This window comes from Sinocyclocheilus grahami, unplaced genomic scaffold (genome assembly GCF_001515645.1).
Source record: "Sinocyclocheilus grahami isolate Dianchi unplaced genomic scaffold, SAMN03320097.WGS_v1.1 scaffold491.1, whole genome shotgun sequence".
Classification (NCBI taxonomy): Eukaryota; Metazoa; Chordata; class Actinopteri; order Cypriniformes; family Cyprinidae; genus Sinocyclocheilus; species Sinocyclocheilus grahami.
This window is the reverse complement of record NW_015505670.1, coordinates 932398-955295: the sequence shown is the minus strand read 5'-3', so window position 1 is coordinate 955295 and position 22898 is coordinate 932398. Positions and strand designations below refer to the sequence as shown.

The following is a 22898-nucleotide window of genomic DNA, read 5'->3' as shown; positions in this document are numbered from 1 at the left end:
CCAGACAGAAGTCAGAAGCCAAAACAAAGTTGGAAAATAACCATACCTGTGCACCGGTCCGAGATTTGATTTGTCTGGAAATCACAGTGCGACTGAAGTTATTTTGCTTGTGGCTAGCAGAGGGCCAAAGTACAGATCAGGACTCAGACAGGAAGTCAAATCCCTGTAATAACGGACACCTTTAACACTGCCAAGCATTCCTAGAGCTCTTTTCTGCCCGTTACTGTCAACATATTACCAAGTGTATTATTGTTTATCACTGAGACCTTGGCTGAGAGGCATCTCACACGTTTATTTACCGTGATAGAGTGTCAGCGGCGATATAGTGAGTGTGTGGGTCGAATATTCGTGTGTATGTGTGAGAGAAAGAGTGCATGGTATGCTGTGCCAGTGTACATGTCTGTGCAGATAAATTCAGGGATTAGTGTGTTAGAGATGCACAGACTGACTGACAATCTCTCCTTCCTTCAGTGCCACTGTGAGACAACTGAGAACTCATTAACTCACTGCACTCACGGACCGAGAGAGAGAGTGAGAGAGTGAATTGAGACAGAAATGAACATGATGGCGTAGAAATAGAAAAGGCAAATATGGTGTATTAGCAGCGAGGCCGTGAGCGATCGAGGCAGAAAGAGTGAGGGAGGTTGAGACCAAAAACAGAAAAGGCTAACGGTGTACAGCAGAGGCTGGAGGAAGAGGAGGTGTGGAAAAGAAGGATGAAGAAAGGAGAGACAGAGAAAGTGACTGTTGCCAGGGACAACAGCATAATAGAGTGCGATCCTCCTACACAACCTCTGCCTTATTTTACTCCTCCTCCACTGTGGCTTGAATCTATCTCTCCCTCCGTTTACCTGCCTCAAGTCATAGTGTCAGAGTCAACAGTGATTTATTGGCGTCATTGTTAAAGGGACGTCTCATCCAAAATGTAACATTTACTCATCCTCATGACATTCTAAATCTTTTGTTAAACACAAATCATGTTATTCAGAATGATCGCTCTTCTCTTTTCCATACAGTGAAAGTGAATGGTGATCAGAGACAGTAAAGTTTCATCATGACAAAAAAATAATACAGCAGAAGTTTACACCACAATGTTTGGCATCAAACCTGTTGTTGTTGTTGTTGTTTTTTGATATATCATATTTGAATACGTGAAAATGAGATTTGACAGCTGTTCAAACAAAACTAACGTGTCGTGCAAAAAAGAAGTACACTTTAGGATAAAGAATAATTGTTACAGAAATAATATACTTAAGTGTAAACTAAATGTAATGTTTTCAAGCACTTAACTGAAGTGCACTGCAATTAAATGAAAATGCATTATAGTTAAAATGTATATTAAATGCAGTTAGCTGAAATTTATGGTGTTTTTTTGACCCTCTTAATTAGGAGTAATGTACATTTTCATCTGTAATTTCATAATTATATCTGTTTTCTTTGAAATATGGTTAAAGTACTGCTGAATGCACTGATCAGCATTTATGGTAAATTAAATATACTTTAAATGCAATTTCTATTGAAACCTCTATGTCATGTATTTAAATATATTTGTAAACACACATGAATAATGCTGAAGTTGCAATTAGTGCATTTAAGATAGATGTAATATTGAATAACACACTACAGAAAATTATAGTACGTACCTTACATGTGCTTTAGTATGTTAGTCAAAAATTCTAAATACAAAAAGTGCACTTTTTAAAGCATGACAAGTTATTCTTAAAACATAAGGATTTCAAATGTAATTTAAAGTAAAATTTTTATTTGACATTATTACAAAGTGCATTTTTTTTAAAGTGTAATTAAGTGTCTTAAAGGGGTCCTATTATGCTCTTTTACAAAGTCTTGATTTTGTTTTGGGGGTGTACTAGAACAGGCTCTCATACTAGGTTGTTCGAAAAACAATTTTTTTTTCACATATTTTACATTATTACAACACCTCTCTCCCCAGTCTGGCATGAACGGCTCGAATAGTTCCTGTATCAAATGAAGGCCCACCTTCTGAAATACGAAATGTGCTGTGATTGGTTAGCTGGGCCATTGTGTGTTGTGATTGGCAGCACTCGTCGCCTGGTCGGGAAATGTCATGCCCCTTACCGTAACCGCCTGCTGCGAGCTTCAGTGTAAATATTGCGTCAAAATCAAATCAGTTTGAGCGTGATATAAACCCGGATGATTGTAACCACTCTAAGTTCGTCTGCCTTGGGAAAGCTAGCATGTCTCCGACATAGTGATAACACTTGTTGCCTTCTCTAGTGCAGCTCAACCAGGTCTCGTCCCATTCGTCGGTATTTGTGATATCAGCTATGCGTTGTAGTCCAAACGAGTTGAAAAAGTGAAAAAGCATAATAGGACCCCTTTAAGAAACAGTAATGAAAGTCATTTACACAATAAATTAAATGACTTATCAGACAACTGAATCTCCTTATATTTTTGTTGGTCTTGCTGCACCCACTTTCTCTGCGGGCAACGATGCATTGATGCATAGATAGCTGATAATGTTTTTTCTTCTAGAATGATTTTTATCATTATTAGTCAGTATGGGTGAGTCTGGAAACCATTTTTGTAAAAGTGGTTTATATTCTGATGTTGTTCACAAACTCTTTCACCCTTTCACCCAGGGCTAAAAACAGAATAAAGTATTGATTTAATAGAACATTACTTGAATAAAGTTAATGAACCTAAGGAATACTCAAATATTCACAAACAAGTTTCTATCTTGGTTTCTTTTCTCATTCCACATCCACCTCCACCTCCTCTGAATCTTTACATCTCCTCTGACTCCACTCACGGTTGCCTGACTCATTGATTTGGGTGTGTGATTGATCTGTGAAAGATCTGCCCCATAATTTCTATCTCTCCCACCATCCCTCTCCAATACCAATACCAGAACTTTTGTTTGCTAAATTACTGCATCTACCAGGCAGGCGATGCACTGATCTCCCCAGGCTCATTCCACTGCACTTATCTTTCATTCTCTCTCTACAAAATACTCCAGTGCTCCTCTGTCTTTCTGTTCTCTCACTTTGCTGAAATGAGTCTGGAGATTTGATTTGTAACTGGTAATGTTGATTGTGTAACCTGGTTTTGTTTTGTACCACATTTTTTTGTCTAACACAGGAGTCTTCTAATGTTTTTTTATGTCCCCCTTGATTGAATATAGTATAAATCATAATTTTTAGCCTAAAATAACAAGCATATCATGCCGTATTAATGTATTACTTTGTTATAATGCTTACTTAGCAAAACCATTGAAATAGTCATTATTGATGCACAGAGATTGATGCACACTTGTAGGCTAGCTTTTAATTTTGCTAAAGACATTTTAAAGAAGTAGTTCACCCAAAAATGCAAATGAGAATTGACTCATCTTCAGGCCATCCCAGATTAGATTGTAAATTAGTTTGTTTCTTCATCACAACAGATTTTAAGAAATGTATCATTGCATCACTTTACTCACCAATGTGCCGTCAGTCCAAACAGCTGATAAAAACATCACAATATTCCACAAGTAATTCCCATGCCTCCAGTCCATCAATTAACGTCTTGTGAAGTGAAAAGCTGTGTGTTTGTTGTAAACAAATCCATAATTTAAACGTTTTAATTTTAAACCGTTGCTCCTGGTCAAAATCAGTCCATAATCCATAATGACGCTTCACCCAGTGAAAAAGTCTGGTCCCCTGTTGTCCTCTCACATCAAAATCCAGCAACATATTTGTTCATAACTTTTTTCTCTTTTAAATGTTACTTGATCTGTGAATAGATTTCTCTTGATTCAAACGAGATGACATTTTCACTGGAGAAAACAGTATTATGGATTGAGGACTCATATTTTTTCCAGAGAAACAAAGAAAGAAACAAAATCATCTGCATCTAGGATGGCCTGGGGGGGCGAGTACACATTTTCAGCAAATTTTCATTTTTGGTAACTTATTCCTCTAATGCAGCAGGGGCTCTTTGAAACTTTTTGAAGCTTCTTAATGTTAACTTTGGATGAAGTAAACCACACTCATTTATTATGAGGTTTTTTCATATAAAAAGTATATATGAAGTATATATTTGTTTGAGATCAAATAATAATAATAGTTGGCAGTTCATAACGCTTAGTCTAGTTCAAAGTATAGAATGAAAGAGTGCTAAAAGTCAAAAGTCTGTCTTTCCTCAGTATCCCACTGTAATTTCATACTCCCTACACTCTTTCATCGCTCCCGCTTTGCCTGCCAGCAGTTCTACTCCTTTCTTTCTTTTTCCCCCTCTCTCTTTCCCTCTCTTTCTCTGATGTCTCTGCCTGTTGCGCTAAGTGACAGACTATGCCAAGTCTGCCACCTTATTTAGATTCAGGCTTATTAAGAAATCCAAGTTGGTTTTGCAGCACCGCAAACAACATTATTCAGAAGTTGCACCAGCTCTTTAACTGTCTCTCCCTCTCCCATCATCTCTTATCTACAGCTCAGAGCTCATCAGTCCCCATCCCCTGTTCCCTGCGACAAGTGGATTTCAACCAAGGCTTAAATACTGCAGCATCAGGACGTCTGCAGACCAGGTACGGCGATCACACCTGATCCGCTGCACAAGAAGACGACACTGCCATAGTCTCATAGACGATAAACTATATACATAGCGTCAAAGGAGGGGAAGCAGGTGAGAATTGGTATAGTCTCACTATACTTGTAGACGTGATGCAGTTTTTGTCCCTTTCTTGTGTATCGATTGTTTAACAGCTTCTAGACAACCTTGCTAAACGGTACATATGAAAAACTGTCTATGTGCAAATTCACTGCAAAAGCACTTGTTCCATCCGTTTGCAGTTTTCAACAAGCATCAGACCTGCCCCAGGCTGACAGGTACTGTGGTTTGTGTTTTTGTAAATGATGATGGACCTGTCATGTCTTTTCCTCTCTTATTCACACACACACAGCATGAAGAGAGATATCTACCCTCTCTTGTTTTCAAATACAGTCACTCAAGACTTGTATTTTCATTTAGCTCGGTCGAGGAAGTGTACAGTGGTTTTTAAGGGTCCCACAGATGATTTCCGCTCTTTTTAACTCTAAAATGAAATGGTTAAATGGCTTTGCTTTGCTCCCTTGAAAAAGGTCCTGCTCACTCATGCTTACCGCAGTCAGCTCAATGGCAGTGACAGGCTTTAATGAGCCTGGACCACTGGAGCTCAGCTGTGACCCTCTTTACCCCCTCAGTCCTATAATGAAGACCATCATTATGGCGCAAGTCCACAAATCACACACTGTGCTTTCTTGTTTCCTTCATAACAAATACTTGCTGAAAAAATATAGTGTGCGTCTGTGTATATAGAGTCTGTTATAAGTCTACTACTACAAAAATAGTTGTCATATTTTTATTTTTCCTAAGGGGTTTTTGAGGAAACTTTGTTGAAAAATCAAATAATGAAACAATAAAGAACTTATGAAAGTTATGAACAATAGCTATGAACAATAAAACTATTAACACGATCTCTAAACAATTTTTGTTGTTGTTGGGGAGAGCTAGAAGGAAGTTTTTTTTTAACATGCTTCATAGGCATGACACTTGTTTTGAATTTTTGTATTGATAAGGAATTTGCAGCTTACCTTCATGCAATAAACATTGTGCAAAGAAATTAGAGAGTAATTAAAAAGGAAAGATAAGAATGGATAAGATTAAAAGTGTAAAAATAAATGTTTAGTAAGAGGCCGTGAGGGCTCATCTGCTGATCTTCGCTCTGGCTGTATCACCGCAGAGGGAAAACTCATATTTCTTGAAGTGTCTCTCCTTGCTTGGCCCATGAGAGGTGTATGTGTGTATGTATGTGTGAAATGGCTATTCTGTAATGACTGCTGTGGCACTCTGTTGACAGTAAAGGTCGGTCATGTGGAGCACATTAAGCCAGGACCTTTAGGGAAGGCACACAAACACAATGAGTGAGAATGAGTGTGTATGTGTGGTTCTGTGTGTCATGTGAGTAGCGACTGTACTGTTGAGAAGAACATAATGGCAGCCTCTTCACCAACAGCGATTAGCATAGGAACTCTATTATTACTGTCTGACAACAGTGCTTAAGAGCTGTTTCCACCCCTGCCCTGCCCGGCTGTATTCACATCGACAAGAGCTGCAGCTCTACCGTTACATCCCTCTATCCCTCCCTCCCTCCAGGAACACAGCTGGATTCCATCAGGGAGAATTCTCTAAGAATGATGAGTGCACTTTCTTTGCACATATATGCACTCAATGCACTTCTTTGCACATATATATCATTTGGGGTTGTTAAGATGTTTTTGAAAGAAGCTCAACAGGGCTGATCAGAAAATCAGTAAAAACTGTAATATTGTCAAATATAATTTTAAATGTTTTCTATTTTATTATATATTTTAAAATGTAATTTAGAGGAGGCAAAGCTGAATTTTCAGCAGCCATTACTCCAGTATTCTTTGACGAATAGAAAGTAAAACAGAAAAAACAGCATTTATTTAAAATTGAAACTGGTTATTCGCACTAAATTAAGTGAGGCAACACTTTATATATGTCTTTTTATATTTGTCTTTATATCTTTCTATGGACTGTTCATAGGTTGCCTGAGCGCAGTGGGTTTTTAAGAGGATTTTGATGTCTGACAGCAGGTCTTACGCTTTATTTATCCAAGAGGCTATATGCTTGCGCGTAGATGAGTCATTTAGATGTGGACACGGGCATCATCTGTGATATTGTCTCTCAGTGGGAGTTAATGGGTGTCACAGCATGTGGTGAGATTGTTTCGGCTAAATCGTATCGTGTCTCTATCGTTGACCTTATTATAGGAACATTATGGTGCACTTTGACCATCTCTAATATTTAAATAGGTTTGAGCCTTCTGCTCTACAGGATGTGTTCTCGGTAAAGCCTGTGTGTTTGTCTGAAAGGCCTAATTTCACTGGAAATATTCAGTCCAACCTGCTCTAAAGTAATTGAGAAGTCAGTCAGCTCTGGCAACAGAACAATCTATTGTATTGCACCACTATCAGAGACACATTTTAAATTAATCTGTCTCATTCATGACTGACAGTTAATTCTTTAATCACACAATGCTTTAGAAGCAACATTCACCATCATTCTGGTAAGTTGCTTTGGTTGGAAGGGGCCTGACAAGAAAAATGAAAATGCTGTGCAACTTGTATTGGTTTTTAGTCAAATCGCTTTCTTCTTCTTTTTTATAAGATGTACTTAAAGATTTCTAGAGGAAGGATGAACCAATTTGAGTCATTCTGTGCTCTCTCTTAAGAGACAAAAGACAGCAATTGAGCGTTCTAATGAAAGTATTGATCAAAGGCCCGTCTCAAGCCATTGAGGTAGATGAGTTTGTTTGGTACATAGCTGCAGCTCTTGGTTTTTTTGTTTCAGACTATCTCAATGGCTTTATATTGTGTAGTCATACTGAAAACATCCCCATGGTTATCTGCTGATATCAATACTGAGTCTATATCTGGCTACTTTCAAGTTACATCAATATATGCATCTGTGCTTGCTCAGTTAATTTCAGTCTGATTCATATTAGTCTGTTTTCATATCAGTATCTTTATGTCTATTCTCCATTTTCCTTGCCATCTATTAATAAGTGGTGGGTTGAAACTAATATATACATTAGTCAACGATCTGTGCATTGTAAAAAATGAATTGGCGAGAAAAAAAATATCAAGGCAAAGTATTAACAATTTCAGACAGCGTTAGGTTAGTTGGGACTGTTTGGGGGAATGTTGCTTAAAACTGTATTGTAATTTCAAAGATTCAAAGTAATTCACATTCTCTTATCTTTGTAATTAAAAAGCTTCATATACTGGATTAAATGTAATAATTTTTAGGGTCACAGTTAGCAAAACATATGAAAGTGGACACATTTAAAAGATTCGATTTTTATGTTCACACTGCTCAAATATAATCAGGTCTATGTCACATGCAAGCATAAAATCGGATTTAGAGTAGAATGAAAGCAGTCTATGAATCTGACCTGGTAATAGAGAAGATAGAGACCAGTTTGCTAGCTAGAGCCACTTGGAGAGAATATAACTGTCTTACAGAAGAAGTGCTTTCACTTCACTCACACAGAATCAGTCACAGTCAGACTGTCAATGTGTGGCCGTCTGTGGCTATTTGACATGTGTCTGAGTTAGATTGTACTAGGGCTGGACAATAATTCAATATCAATATGTATCGCGATATAATTTTTTCAATAACGGTGATATGATTTTTAAACACATTTCCAATATTTCGATATCCATTACCAGTGTTTCCCATACATTGATTTATTTGTGGCATTTGACTTCGTTGAATAAACATGAGCACTGCACGTTTCAACATCAAAACGCGTCGCAGGTGTTTTATATGAATGTATCTCTGAAGGGAACCGACTGTCTTCAGAATAGTTTAGATGACATTTTTATCTGATAAAGTAGCGTTCATGAGCGGAGCTGCTTTGATTACAGCCATTACTGGAGAAACAGTTAGTTCCACCGCTCACAGCGCCTCCTGCTGGCAGACAATCAGTTTGCATTTTCAATAATAAACCCATTTCCAGCAACATGCTTTTGTTGTTGCTCTATTTTTTTGTTTTCTGAAGCAACTCGAAAAATATTATATAGTTTTATAGGAGTAGGTTTCATAGAGTTGGCAAATTAATTTTTCATAAGTTTGTAGGTACAGACATCTGTTGTGGCCGTTCTTGGCCGTTTTTATGAGGCTTTTTTAATAGTGTTCATATCGATATCGGAATTATATCGTATCGACCGAAATTAAGAAATATATCGTGATATAAATTTTGGTCATATCGTCCAGCCCTAGATTGTACCCAGAGAATTTTATCCATAATGGCCAAGCAGTCACTCAGAAATGAGCTGTGAGTACTGAAGGCGAGACTGTTAAGAGTCTGCTCTCTCATAGCAGACATATAAGTTTTGAACAAGTCAAATTTAGGGTTGGGAACTGTAAAACCATTCATATTCTTTTAGTTCTGTTAACAGTTCTCACACAAGCATTATTTCACAGATGCAGGCAGAATATCATACAGTACTTTGCAGAGATTCTTACACTAACTATTTTGCAGCACTGAAATACAGAAACTGAATTTACAGCGTGAAATATTGCATCAAGTGTAGTTCAGTTCTTTTTAGAACTGAATCAAAAAATATGCAGCGCAGCTACTGCATTCTGATTCCAGGACAAATGTATCTTATCTGGTTGTTTTTAGTAAATCAAATGAAAACACAACTTATCAGTGTAGTTACTAACTGCTGTTCATATGACAATGTGTAGTTAAAGATACACGTTGTGCGTTAGGCTACTCTGCAAAATTAACAACTTATTAGAAACATTCAAAAATCAGTTTTTTAAAGGGTGTTGATGGAGCTGTATTGGTCTTAACTACTTTTTGTTCATGTTTAGTTTTGTGAGCTTACGCTCTTGTTACTGTGTAGTCCTGTAATAGTCTTGTGTGGCTTGTGCTATTAATACAGTATATAGGCTATGTGTGATATTGTGTGCCATTCATACTCTATGTAAGTGTGAGTGAGGGGTGGTTTTAACTGGTGTTGCTGCTGGTGTGTTGTCATTAATGTAGACCTTGTTGAACCCTGAGTCTATGTGGTGTTATTTACTGTAGTTAAGGCCAATTATTGAATTGCTTTTATGTTGCCTATAAAAGACTGTGCAAACACATATTTTTCAATAGTCACTTTAAATGTATTTGTTTCAAGGGACTATATGTAGAATTAAGAAACCCATGTTATTAGCAATAGCTGTGGCTGTTAAGTGAACTGCAGTCAGCAACTTATTGCTCGTGCTCATGCTCGCAGTTGTGCACACGTAACGTACAAAATACTGAACATGATTCAAGGCCCCCATATTATGGAAGCCTGTTTCTGCCACTGAATAAAAAATAAAAATGGTAATCGCGACTTTTTAATCTCACAATTCTGACTTTTTTTCTCGCAATGGCGAGTTTATATCTTGCTATTCTGACTTTATAACTGTCAATTGGGAGTTTATATCTCATAATTCTCAGAAAAAAAGTTAGTAATTGTGAGATAAAAAATTGCAATTACCATTTTGTTTTATTCAGTGGCAGAAACAAGCTTCCATACGATATACTCGTTGCAAAGTTATTTTTCATTCTTCGCTTAGAAGTAAAAAGAAGTTGGAATTAGCTTTAAGGCCTGTTCACACCAAGGACGATAACTATAAAGACAACGATAAAGATATAGTTCTAAAAATCATTCTCAGTATTAAAGAAGAGTCCACACCACAGCTATAACGATAAAGGCACAGAGAAAAGATATCGTTGGAATCACTTTCAGAACGATTTTTTCCAGCTGATGATTGATAAAAACATTGACAGCCAATCAGAATGAATCCTGCCATAACGAGCTTGAGAGTTTAAAGCAGCAGATGAGTGTGCGCTTGGAATAAACAGATGATATCGTCCGCTGGTGTGGACGCTAATATAGTTATCTTTATAGTTATTGTTCTTGGTGTGAATGGGCCTTTACAGTGGTATACTGTTAATGAACATCCTGATGCCATCCACGCTGCTGAGAGTGACGTTTAGATGAATATGTGGTGCACGCTTTCCTCTCAGTAACAAAATAATACAACAAAAATGATAGCAGTGAGAAAACAGCAGTTAAGAAAGAATCAGCTCTGCAATTCACTGCATCATGTCAACAGATGAGGTAATTAAAATTGCACTGCTATGATAGTTTGATTATAAAGTTTATTTGAGACTATATAAATATGGAAATATGGCTATGGTAGTTTGAATTAATCCCTCTTCTTTGCATGACACATTGAAATTACAGTACAGAATAAGCATTCATTTTATGTTAGAGGCTCAAGGGAGTGTGTGTAAACATCACATTTTCTATCATGGTTTTTCTATCAAACTGATTTCAGCATTGCTAATAATGAGAAATGTTTCTTAAAGACCAAATCAGCATATTAGAATGATACTGTCATGTGACACTGAAGACTGGAGTAATGAAGCTGAAAAGTCATCACAGGTATACACTCTTCTTCATCTGCATTATAATGGGTCTATGAAGAACCTTCAACATCCATGGAACCTTTCCATTCCACAAAAAGTTCTCTACAGTGGAAAAAAGTTAGATTATTTAAATCTTCACACTAAGAAAAACACTGTTCCTTTAAGAACTGTTCACTGAAAAGTTATTTGGGGAACCCAAAATGGTTCTTCCATGGCATCATTGCAAAAAACACCTCTTGGAGCATTTATTTTTAGAGTATACATGAAAATATATGAAAATAGAAAACAGTATATAGTATTTAGTATCTATTAGTAAAATAGTATTTTATTTAAAGGGGTCATATGATGCGATTTTAAATTTTTCCTTTCTCTTTGGAGTGTTATAAGCTCTTGGTGCATAAAGAAGATCTGTAAAGTTGCAAAGACTAAAGTCTCAAATTCTAAGAGATATTCTTTATAAAAGTTAAGAGTCAACCACGCCTACCTAAAACGGCTCGTTCTAACACGCCCCCACATACCTACGTCACGATGTGGGAAGACTTGCATAACGCCGCCCAAATGTGCACGCAAAGAAAGGCGGCATAACTTTTATTCTCGCTGTAGTATTGTTGCTTAGTATTGATATCTGCTTCGTCATGCCTGGAGCTGATCCGTGCTGGTTGCTGAGGAAATACAACAACTTTGCACTGTGGCTCGCCAGATCAGCTTTCACCATGGACGAAGCGGCGTCCAGCCCGGGGTCGTCACATGTGGTTGCCGCAAGCCTCCTTCGTCGAATCCACCGGCTGCGCCATTTTCAAGCCTGCCGCCGCCGCTCACTCTAGGCCGCAAATGCAGACATGGTTTTATGTTTACGCGGCGTGATGCAACGCGTAAAAAGACAGTATAAATCATTATAATCCATAATTATGTCCCCACTGGATGCAACGAATGCCTCGTTTATAATGGGTTTTCATGTTTTTGAATCATCGCCCCAGCCTGACAGGGCATCATCACAGTATGGTAGGGGCGTAACATTTCCGTCACACGCTTGAGGTATTCGGCCAATCATAACGCACTGGATAGCTGGCCAATCAGAGCACACCTTGCTTTTCAGACCGATGAGCTTTGTAAAAATCGATGCGTTTCAGAAAGGCGGGGCATAGAGGAGAAACAATAATGTACAGTATGTGGAAAATAATGTGTTTTTTGAACCTTAAACCACATAAACACATTTCATTACACCAAATACACAAAATAATGTTCTTTTTAGCAACATCATATGACCCCTTTAATAAACACAGCCTTGGTGAACATAAGAGACTTTGTTCAAAAACATTAAAACATTTGACAGCCCCCAAACCGTTAGTATTTAAAGTATTTTTTTTTTAATTAATGAAAATGTGAATTCTTCTTGTCATATTCCACAAACCCTCTCAGATCTGGTGGATGTGTGGTACTTTGATGTGTGTGCATCTCCATCCACTGATGTGAAGTGTTGCAACGTGTGCTGTCTCTCTGTGTCGACGCGGAAGATTAATCCGAGGCTTTGGTTTGGGCTGCAAAGAACCGTCAGAAGAATAACATTAATTCTTTTTCGTCACATATGTACCCTTGGTCCTGTTATTCTGAAATCCACAAGCAGATGGCTTTGCATTTAAGAAAGGTTTTAGATGGCGGGGGAGGACGTTATTACACATATAGCACATGGCTTAGCAACGAAACGACTAGTGGAAATCTCTCCTGAGAGTTTGTACGGATCACATATCAGTGTGACAGACAGAGTAAACAGCGGTTTCTGCTGTGATTGATGCTATTGTGAAAGATGTTAGACACACTGATACACATGTTGTAGATTGCAGGGCCAAAAGTGACTGAACAGGCGCTTATAGACACTTATTTTGTAAAAATCAATCAGTCCCCCTCGATGAGGTGGAAACTCGATGGCAAGTAAAGTGGCCTCTCTCATCTTTTTAAGTGGGAGAACTTGCACAATTGTTGGCTGACTAAATACTTTTTTTCCCCACTGTATCTCCTGAGGCGTGTGTAAACTGTGCTGTTCACGCTCTCAGCTGTTCCACATGCTAAGTGACAGGCTTGCAAGGATGGAGAGTTTTGTAATTCAATCGAAATGACAGATCGCTAGAGAAGCGAAGGTCGAAAGGACCCAAAAACCTGTATAAGGTGCTGGTGTAAATGAATGTGAGAGAAGAGGTTTGAAAGGCTGTGTCAGTGTTTGGGATTGACAGCTGTATTTACTAACAGGTATGTCTGTGAAATTGCCCTGTACATACAATAGCAGATTGGAGCAGATCAAATGCTGTCGTATGAATGAGTAACCAAAGTCAACCCTCTTCTCTGGATAGCCTTGAGTAATAGCTGTAACCATAGTGACAGGTAATGATAGTAAATATCAAGACTTTAAATTGCATCTTTGAGGATTTTTTTATTTTATTTGATCCTCTTTAAGAAGCAGTATGTGGTCAAAAACTCTTATTGCAAAAAGTGTAATGATAGTGTGAATGTATGAACATTGACAGGAGCTTTTTGTGCTTTAGTCAGAGTTGTCATTTATAGACAAGTTCATACAGCTTACATTTATCCAGATTCACTCATTAAATGCTGTTCTGACTGTTAAAAAATGTATCACCAATGTATCACCAGGGAGTAACTTTGGTAATAGAATACGTTTGTCACTCTTTTACATAACTGAACTGAATATGAATATGTTTTACTCCAAACAGGACTGACAACCATATTGCACTGCTATATGAGCGTAGCCTAAAACAGCAACTGTGCTTTCTTGTAATGGAGTACATAATGAACGATGTGTACTTTATGCATGCTGTGTTATGAGTTGTAGTCTGCCACTGTTGCTGATCCAGAGCCTGTGTTTTAAAAATAGCCATGTGTTTACTCAGCCCCACAGGCCAACATTCTCCTTTAGCGCTGTACAGCTCATTCTACAGCGGCTGATTTACACACGCAAACTGCTTATTCTCTCCAAACATATATTTAATGAGTACAACACTGCTTGCCAGATATGCAGAATGCGAGCCAGCCATTTTAATTGCTTGTTTTCGTAACAATAGTTTAGCTCATAGAAAGCTGGGACAGCACAAGGTGCACTCAGTTTTGTTTATTTTTTTGTTTTTGTAGTAATTTTGAAAAAAAATCTTTAAATTCATTGTGATTTTACTGTGAATGGCGTGTTTCTATTACCGTTGACTATGTGTGATGTTTCATCCACACCACTAGGTGACATTGCAGTGTGGCTGCCAAATTACCACAGCATGTACAAAAATGTCTGAATACACCTTTAATCAGGTGACCAGTAGCTTTTAGTATACAATAGACCGATGATGGGCAAAGTGCTGTTGCTTGTTAGAGACAAGTATTTTCATTTTTAATTTTTTTACTAGGGGAACATATTCTCATTCTACTGAGCATTTGTTGGATTGAAGATTATATGATTTTGTCTGTATATTTTCCAGATTGAAAATGAATGTATTAAATGCATATATCTGCTAAAAGCATAAACTTCTGTTCTCTTATGATCACCGGGGCTGCATTTATTAGATCAGAAATACAATAAAAACTTTATTAGTGTAATATCAAAGCTGAATTTTCAGCATCATGACAGTCTTCAGTGTCACATGATCCTTTGGAAATCATTGTAATTTCCTGCTCAAGAAACATTTCTTATTATTATCTGTTGAAAACAGTTGCTTAAAGAGGTCATATGATGTTGCTAAAAATAACATTATTTTGCGTATTTGGTATAATGAAATGTGTTTATGCGGTTTAAGGTTAAAAAAACACATTATTTTACACATACTGTACATTATTGTTTCTCCTCTATGCCCCGCCTTTCTGAAAAGTGTAGATTTTTACAAAGTTCATCTTTCTGAAAAGCGAGGTGTGCTCTGATTGGCCAGCTATCCAGTGCGTTGTGATTGGCCGCCTCTTACCATATTGTGATGCCGTGTCCCGGAGCGACGAGACAAAAACATTAAAACCCATAATAAACGAGGACTTTGTTGCATCCAGTGGGGACATAATTACGGATTATAATGACTTATACTGTCTTTTTACGAGTTGCGTTGCATCGCGCTGCGTAAACATAAAACCATGTCTGCATTTGTGATCAGAGAAATGACAAACAACAAGCGCTACTCTACACTGCTCAAAACTCGCATTTGAATCATCAGTGGCAAATCCTTTAAATATGAAAACGTACTTACAGTCTGTGAGTCAGAACAGCCGGCATTGTAGTCTACTCTACCAGGATCAGGAAACAGTCCTCCATAAAATGTGCTGCACACATCTGAATATTTGGGTTGAATTGTTCTGGAACAGTGTTGTAAATACAACTTAACCACTGATTTCTAGTCGTGTCCTCTTTTGGAAGGCCAAACAAAGTAGTTTCGCTTCCACTACGAAACAGCGTCACACACGGTGGCCTTGTGAGCAGAGGCGGGCGGGCTTGAGAACGGTGTGGCCGGCGGATTCGACGAAGGAGCAGCCGGCGGGCTTGCGGCAACCACATGTGACGACCCCGGGCTGGACTCCACTTCGTCCACGGTGAAAGCCGATCCGGCGATCCACAGCACTAAGTTGATGTATTTCCTCAGCGACCAGCACGGATCAGCTCCAGGCATGACGAAGTGGATATCGTCCTCTTTTTGAAGGCCAAACAAAGTAGTTTCGCTTTCACAACGAAACACAGCATCTTCACGACATGGCGGCAGCAACAATACTACAGCGAGAATAAAAGCTACGCCACCTTTCTTTGCGTGCACATTTGGGCGGCATTATGCAAATCTTCCCACATAGCGACGTAGACATGTGGGGGCGTGTTAGAATGAGCCGTTTTAGGTAGGTGTGGCTGACTCTTAACTTTTATAAAGAATATCTCTTTGGATTTGAGACTTTAGTCTTTGCAACTTTACAGATCTTTTTATGCACCAAGAGCTTGTAACAGTCCAAAGAGAAAGGAAAAATTTAAATCACATCATATGACCCCTTTAATCTCTTTCATTAAGTACGCTAGCTTACATTTCAGTGCCCTTAAAGGGACTAAATGTCAACCTGATCTTTAATTTTATGGTTACATGTCTATCATCACACATTACATTATAATCTACACCATATTCCCTACAGTACATGTGAAAAGAAACTCGAGGCAAACTACAGAAACGTGACAGAATCTGGTATTGGTATGAGTTGATCTCTCATGTTGGAGCCAGAGTGAGTCAGGTGAGTTGAGCTCTTAGTGAGTTGTAGCCGCACGCTGAGACTGATCTTGAGGTGAGAGCACTTGTGAGATGTGGAAACACAGATTAATTACCAGTCTTTCCATAGCTGAGGTGGTAATTAATATCAGGGTCTGGGGAGTGTGTTCTGGTGTTTCATTAAGAGCCCCAAACTCTGTCGTGATTACTGGCTGTCCCTTTATGAAGTGAAGGACCAGAGAGCTTTTCTGCTTATTAATGGAGAGCATCTGAGGCCTGAAGGAGGTTGGTAGCTGTGTTGAGCTGTTGTTTCCGAGAGCACGGCGCCAGCTACACAGGGGAGCATTTGTGTAGTCCCTATAGCTCTCATGAAACAGCCTCTTTTGTATGACCTCACCGCTCAACAAATGACCCTATTAGGCAAACCAAGGCTGACTAATGGTTTCGGTAGACCTGTGGACCCCTGAGTCAAAATACAAGTGGGCTGATGAGTCAGTGAATGTAGAACTGACTTTATCAAGCGAGCTCTGGACAAGAGAATTGGTACATGACACTTCACTGAGATAGTATTTTAGGATAGTAAAGATATTAATTGTGATTAATTCACAGGTCATTCAATCACTCTAATTCACATGACATGTTTCTTTTGTTGATCATCATGTGCACTGATGACTATAATTTAAAAGATTTGTGGCTACAAATCATAATTTGACCTCTGCCCTTTTCACACTCCCTTTTACAATGATGTATGACATCAAACAGCATGAGTCATACAGTACGAAACGAGTACTCACGCTGTGATTCAAAGCATATTTTGTTTTGGAAGTACTGCATGTAGATATACTGTATGTGGAGAATGTTATTATTTGGACAGTAGAATCATTGTGCACAGTAACTTTTGTTAAATGAAAGGCACGAGACACATTGAAAGATATAAAGAGCCCAGTGAGATGGTCTATAAAAAAATAAGTAGATGAAAATTTTCAATGCAAAGACACTTATCACCTAACGAACACTAGAAGTGCGTGGTGTGTCATGACTCGTGACTATATCCATCCCACTATAATGAATGATGAACGGCACAGATTTAAATTGACACTGACATGCAGAGTGAAAACACAAGCCCTTTTTGCAAAGTCTGTTGCAGTAAATCATTTATAAGCATAGATCTGAACATCAGGGATGTGCTGCATTCAGAATTTAATCAAGAATGCTTTTTAAAATTCCTATTAAATTCCAAAATTTGAATTGAGGTTGTGTTGAGGTAGCAAACAGGATGCAGAATTGCAATTTGTATTTGAACTTAGGGAAGAATTCAAATGTAAAATTCAAATGAAGTGTGCAATATAGCAAAGAGTGACAAATTTAAGGGGGTCTGAATACTTTCCGTACCCACTGTATACACACACACACGCTTATGAATTGAATTATTGTATTTTTTTGTTATGATTATTTTAGTGCTTGTTAAAAACCTCTAATCACGTTGCATTGGTTCTATGATTGAATTTTTTTATCATTATGATTCTTATTATAGGGATTTTTTTAATCTTACCTAGGGCCCCAGAGGCTGACTATGAGCAAGAGAAAGATAACCTAAAAGAACCTTGCTCAATCCTATACAATCTGAAAAGTTCTGCCAAGTCATACATTTCCAACTAAGAAGATTTAAATAGGGATCCCATTACCCTGTGCTTCGTCTGATTCATACAGTACATAGCCACACATTCTCAGACAGCTTTTCAAGTCATGGTACACCTCCACGTCCTCTGTCTTTCTGCATATCTGCACATACTCATAGCTGTCAGCTAATTTACAGTGCTTTATGCTGCAGAATTTTATACAGTCAGCAAATGTCAGCAGTTTGTTCATCACAGAACATCACAGTTTTGTAATGCTGCTTAAATATTTTTGTGATGTTTTGTGGTTATGCTGTGTGAACTGAGAATGCTTAGATATTTGAATGTACATTTTTCCCCCATGCCCTCATTAAAGAAGATAAAGACAGGGAGAAAGAGAGAGAGATATATAAAGACAGAGATGGAAGAAAGAATGAGCCACAAGCAGCCATAAACAGCTTGACAAACCATGAAATATGCATCTCAGATGAACGCAGACATCCTAAGGCATGAACTTCAGTACCCTCTCATCCTCAGCACATTTTCACAAGCGGGTTTGGTGATTTTCCTGCTTTTTTCCTCATTCTTTTTGGCTGAGTGAATTCGGCATTGTTTTTCAGATGCTTCTGGATTATTTTGTGTGCGCGCTGATCTGATACGTCAAAGATACGTCAACTTACATAATAGCACAGCTCCCTAGAGAAAAAAGAACCTCTCCTTCGCATATCACACACTCAGCATACAGAATACATCATACAAGTTCATAAGAAAGACTTAGTATTTCCAACCTGATGTGACAGACAGAAGGTACAGCATTTGATGTGAACAATCCACTAATGTATGATCTTCATAAATCATCTTTGAAAACTATAGATGTATATGGTCTCTCCAGAAACACTTAATGTTTTCGTTATTAGAAGTTGTAAAGCTGACACTCTTTCTGCGATCTCTCACTCCTCTACTCTCAGATCTGTCTTTTTCTCTCTTTCTGTCATGTGATAGGCATATCTGTGCCATGTTCTTGCAGTCAGATGCATGCGAGAGACCCCCTGCCGATCTTTTGCTCACACACCCTCCAGATCACTCAATTCCCATCATTTCGCCAACTCTTTGTCTTTAGCATTTGAAGAAATAACTCCGTTTCTCTATACTGCCATGTCAGTTATGAAAATAAGGCTGATATTGGCTCACTTTTGGTTTTGTATTCTTTCTGTCTTCATCTCTTTTCCTTTTTTCTTATAATCTTCTTCAAGTGTCTGTCATTTTTTTTACTCCTATAGCGCCATTAGTGAGGTCCTTGGACTCCAAATTTAAAATGTATTGCTGTAAACAAATAATATGCCATATATAATTTAGCATTTTCATTTAAAGTGGCTATTGTTCTGCTTTCAAGCAATCACTATTTTTGGTGAAAAACACACTGGCAAAGCAGCCTTCTCTCTCTTTAATGAGACACCTGATCTTATTTGTCTGAGCATTCACAAGTTTTGACATTTCTGGGGGCAACCATGCAGAAAACATTTCTCTGAGAAAGACCTAAAGGCACATTTATTTATACATCCAATCCAGATGGGACATTTAACAAAAGTAATTTACAGTTTTTGTAAATACCATTGAAATATGAAATGTCACAGGAGAGCGATTATGTTGCCATTTGTACAAAATTTTAACATAAACAGAAACCTAAATGCATACAGCGTTTGGAACAGTGGTTAAAGATTAGTCTAGTAATCAAAATGTTTTAGGTTTAAACACTGACGCCTCAAGTTGCACCACAAGGACTTTGTATAAAATCATCCACTATAACCTTGAGAAAAAGAAGTGTGCTTAATTGTACTGAATGTGCAATTATAGTGTACTTCAAAACTTAAAAGTATTTTTTATTAAACTGCTTATAATTATACTGTGATTTATGTTTTTAACATTACTGTATAATTCAGTATTACATTTAAATATACTGAATTGCAATTTCATCATTACAAATCTGTAGTAAAAACATGACATATATTACAAGTTTCAATAGAAGTCACATTGCTGTATACTTTAGTTTACCATAAATGCTTGCCAGTACATTTGGCAGTACACTTTAACCATATTTCAAAGACAATGTAAGTAATTATGAAATACATATAAAGATGTACAGTAAGTGGTTCAGAAAGCACTCAAAAGTTCAGCTAACTGCATGAATATCATTTTAAACTACAGTGCATTTTCATTAAATTGCAATTAAAATGCAATTAAATGTCCACAAACATTACATTCAGTTTTCACTTATACTGTTTTAAAGTGCACTATTTCTATAATAAGTACACTTTTTAAAAGTATGATGAAGTTTACTTCAGGTCAAAAGTTTGCTTGGTCCTCACTTTTTACTGAAACAGGGAAACGGCAGCATCTTGATCCTGTTCAGTCCAGTTTCTTATATTTCTTATAAAGGTGGAGGGCAAATGCAGCCGTAATAGGACAAACATGCCCTCATAACCATCAGCTCAGCCATACAGTCAGATTAGCTTCTCTGGGAGCAACGGCGCAGCCGCAGGAAACCCATGCCATCACTACGACAACATGAGAGATGTACCTTATGCAAGGGCCAGACACATAATACAGAGACCTGAAAACAGAAAATTCATGATGTCACTCTGACCCATTTTGTGCTTCCACACACACACACACACACACACACACAGCACACTGCAGTCTAGGGGCTTCTTGTTAGTTCAAGTCATACTGTACATACCTAATTAAAACAAGGAGGCAGTCAATTAAGCAAGAGACCTGTTGACAGAATTAACATTTCAAAGAGCAGAGGAATGAGGGGACAAAAGCGAGGGAGAGGAAGAGATATGCGGCAATAAAAGGTCAAAAGAAGGAAGCAAAGAAAACAAATATTGGGGGAGAGGTACAGATAGAGAAATGAGTAAGGGTTTAGACAGCACAGCAAACGTCTAATATGACTTCCTCATTGCTCTGATCTTCTACCTCATGCGGTGCAGAACCCAGCAGGGTCTTAGCACCATTATTTAAAGAAGAGTGCTCAACACGCTCCACTTCTGAAGGGCGGAGGACGACCGCTTCTCTAGCCGCATACTAAAACATCAGTTCACAGAGACGCACTTGAGAGGCTGAGGCTGGGAGGGTTTGAAATGTAGTGCAAGCTTCCCGAGGTTTCTGAGGCAGAAAATTAAACAGATGGCAAAAACAAAAACAGAGGGCCTGTTTTTTTCCCAGCTGTTTTCTCATTCGTTTTTGTTAAAGTGTTAAGTGGAGCTATGTTTTCTCTCTAAAATAATATTATCTTTCGTTAAGTATCTTTTCTTCCTCTTTATCAGCATCTCTATTTTCATGTAGCTGCTTCTTCTGCCTTAAATGTGCTGGCTTTTTTTCACGGTGTTCACACAGAAGCAGATACATACTAGTGCCAGACCTATTTGGAGTGCTAATTTACTTTCACACATGTGCAGTACTGAATTTGGAGAGCAAGTTCAAAGTCATAGTCAACTTGATTGTCATTTTTAGCACATCACATGGCAATGGATAAAAAAAAATGAAACAGTTCCTTCAGGAAAACACCGGTGATACATAGGAAACAAAGACTAGCCTCCAGCGGATGGCATATGACGTACAGGTGTATCGTAATGCTGCGTTCCAGACAACTCGAAATTCAGATTTTTTCCCATTCCCACCTCCTACTTGGAAATAACATCTAGAAAGCCGCTTGAAGTTAAATATCTGACCTCTGACCTTAAGGCAGATCGATCAAACCCCGACTTCAGTGAGATGCACCATTTGATGTCACCGCATCCAACGAGCATAGTGTGTGGAGCTACCTCATGTCAAACTTAAAAACTTTACACATTACGTTTATAAAATGACACCTCAATTTGTTCTCTTCGTCAGCTGTTTTCGAAACGAATGGCAGCCTTTTATGTTATTTTTTTTCAGTTTTTTGCCATAATTGACACAAAAACACAAAATGCTCTCATTGTGTCATGGCAACATCATGAGGTCAATATGTTAATGTGACGTGTATTGAATGGAACTCACTGAGGTTTGAAGTTGTTCCCACTTCCGACCTCGTTTCGAATGTAGCGTAAGCTCCGGTGAGAAGTGACGAACACAGAAGCACAGAGGAGAGAGCAAAACCAAGCACCAGTTACAAATTAGAAAGTGCAAATGAAAGAAAATGTCAGAGGATTTCGATATAAACCAAGAGGAGACTGGTTTTCCTTTGCTGTAAACAAAACTTGGTTCTCATGAAAGGCTAGCATATTCTCACTGGCGCTTATGCTATGCCTACGTCCTTCGGCATCCTCCACTAGAACGCCACTCTCTCGGGATCACGCATACTTCAATTAGCGGAAGCTAGAGATTGCGGTTTGGGTTTTAAATGTGGCTAGTTTTTTTTACACAAACGCATCGCTTCACTTCAGAAGGCCTTTGTTAACACCCTGGAGCCGTGTGGAGCACTTTTTATGATGGATGGATGCACTTTATTTTCCTTCAAAATATCGACCACCATTCACTGCCATTATGAAGCTTGGAAGAGCCAGGGCATTTTTTAATATAACTCCGATTGTATTCGTCTGAAAGAAGAAAGTCATATACACATGGGATGGCTTATGGGTGAGTAAATGTAAGGGAAACAGGTCAATTTAGCTCAAAGGGAATCATTTAAGATTTTAAAGGGAACTCCACCAAGAATATGTAAGGGAATTAGGACAGAATCACTGTTTTACGGTTGATCACTGAGACGGCCAGCGATTCAGTGAAGGAGCCGTATGACATCAATTCTGCAATGGATATTTATATCCAAAATATAGTGAAAACACTATTAATTAGCACATGTAACAAGATCGGCAGTTTAAGACATTAACTTGTGAGCACAAAACACAAGATGCTTCTCTTTTCAATATAAATAAGGCTTTATTGGATAAATCTAAGACATATAAACTAATCTAACACACGCATTCACACACAAGTTGCAGAAAGAGAGAAAGTGAGGAAATAATTAGTTTAAGAGAATGAAAATGTGAAATCCCAAGTTTAAAGCAATATGTGCAATTGCAT

The 22898-nt window shown here is 38.1% G+C and overlaps 1 protein-coding gene across 3 annotated transcripts in view; it reads left to right on the top strand.

Moving 5' to 3' along the window:
* The window catches only part of LOC107554143 (protein phosphatase 1 regulatory subunit 29-like), a 110431-nt gene that overhangs the window by 41493 nt on the left and 46040 nt on the right, over nucleotides 1-22898 (top strand). For 2 of the 3 annotated variants that reach the window (XM_016236565.1, XM_016236564.1), the window contains exon 2: nucleotides 4450-4641. The gene's annotated coding sequence lies outside the window, so the exon portion shown is untranslated. The remainder of the gene's footprint in view (nucleotides 1-4449; nucleotides 4642-22898) is intronic. The other variant, XM_016236566.1, reaches the window with a different exon arrangement.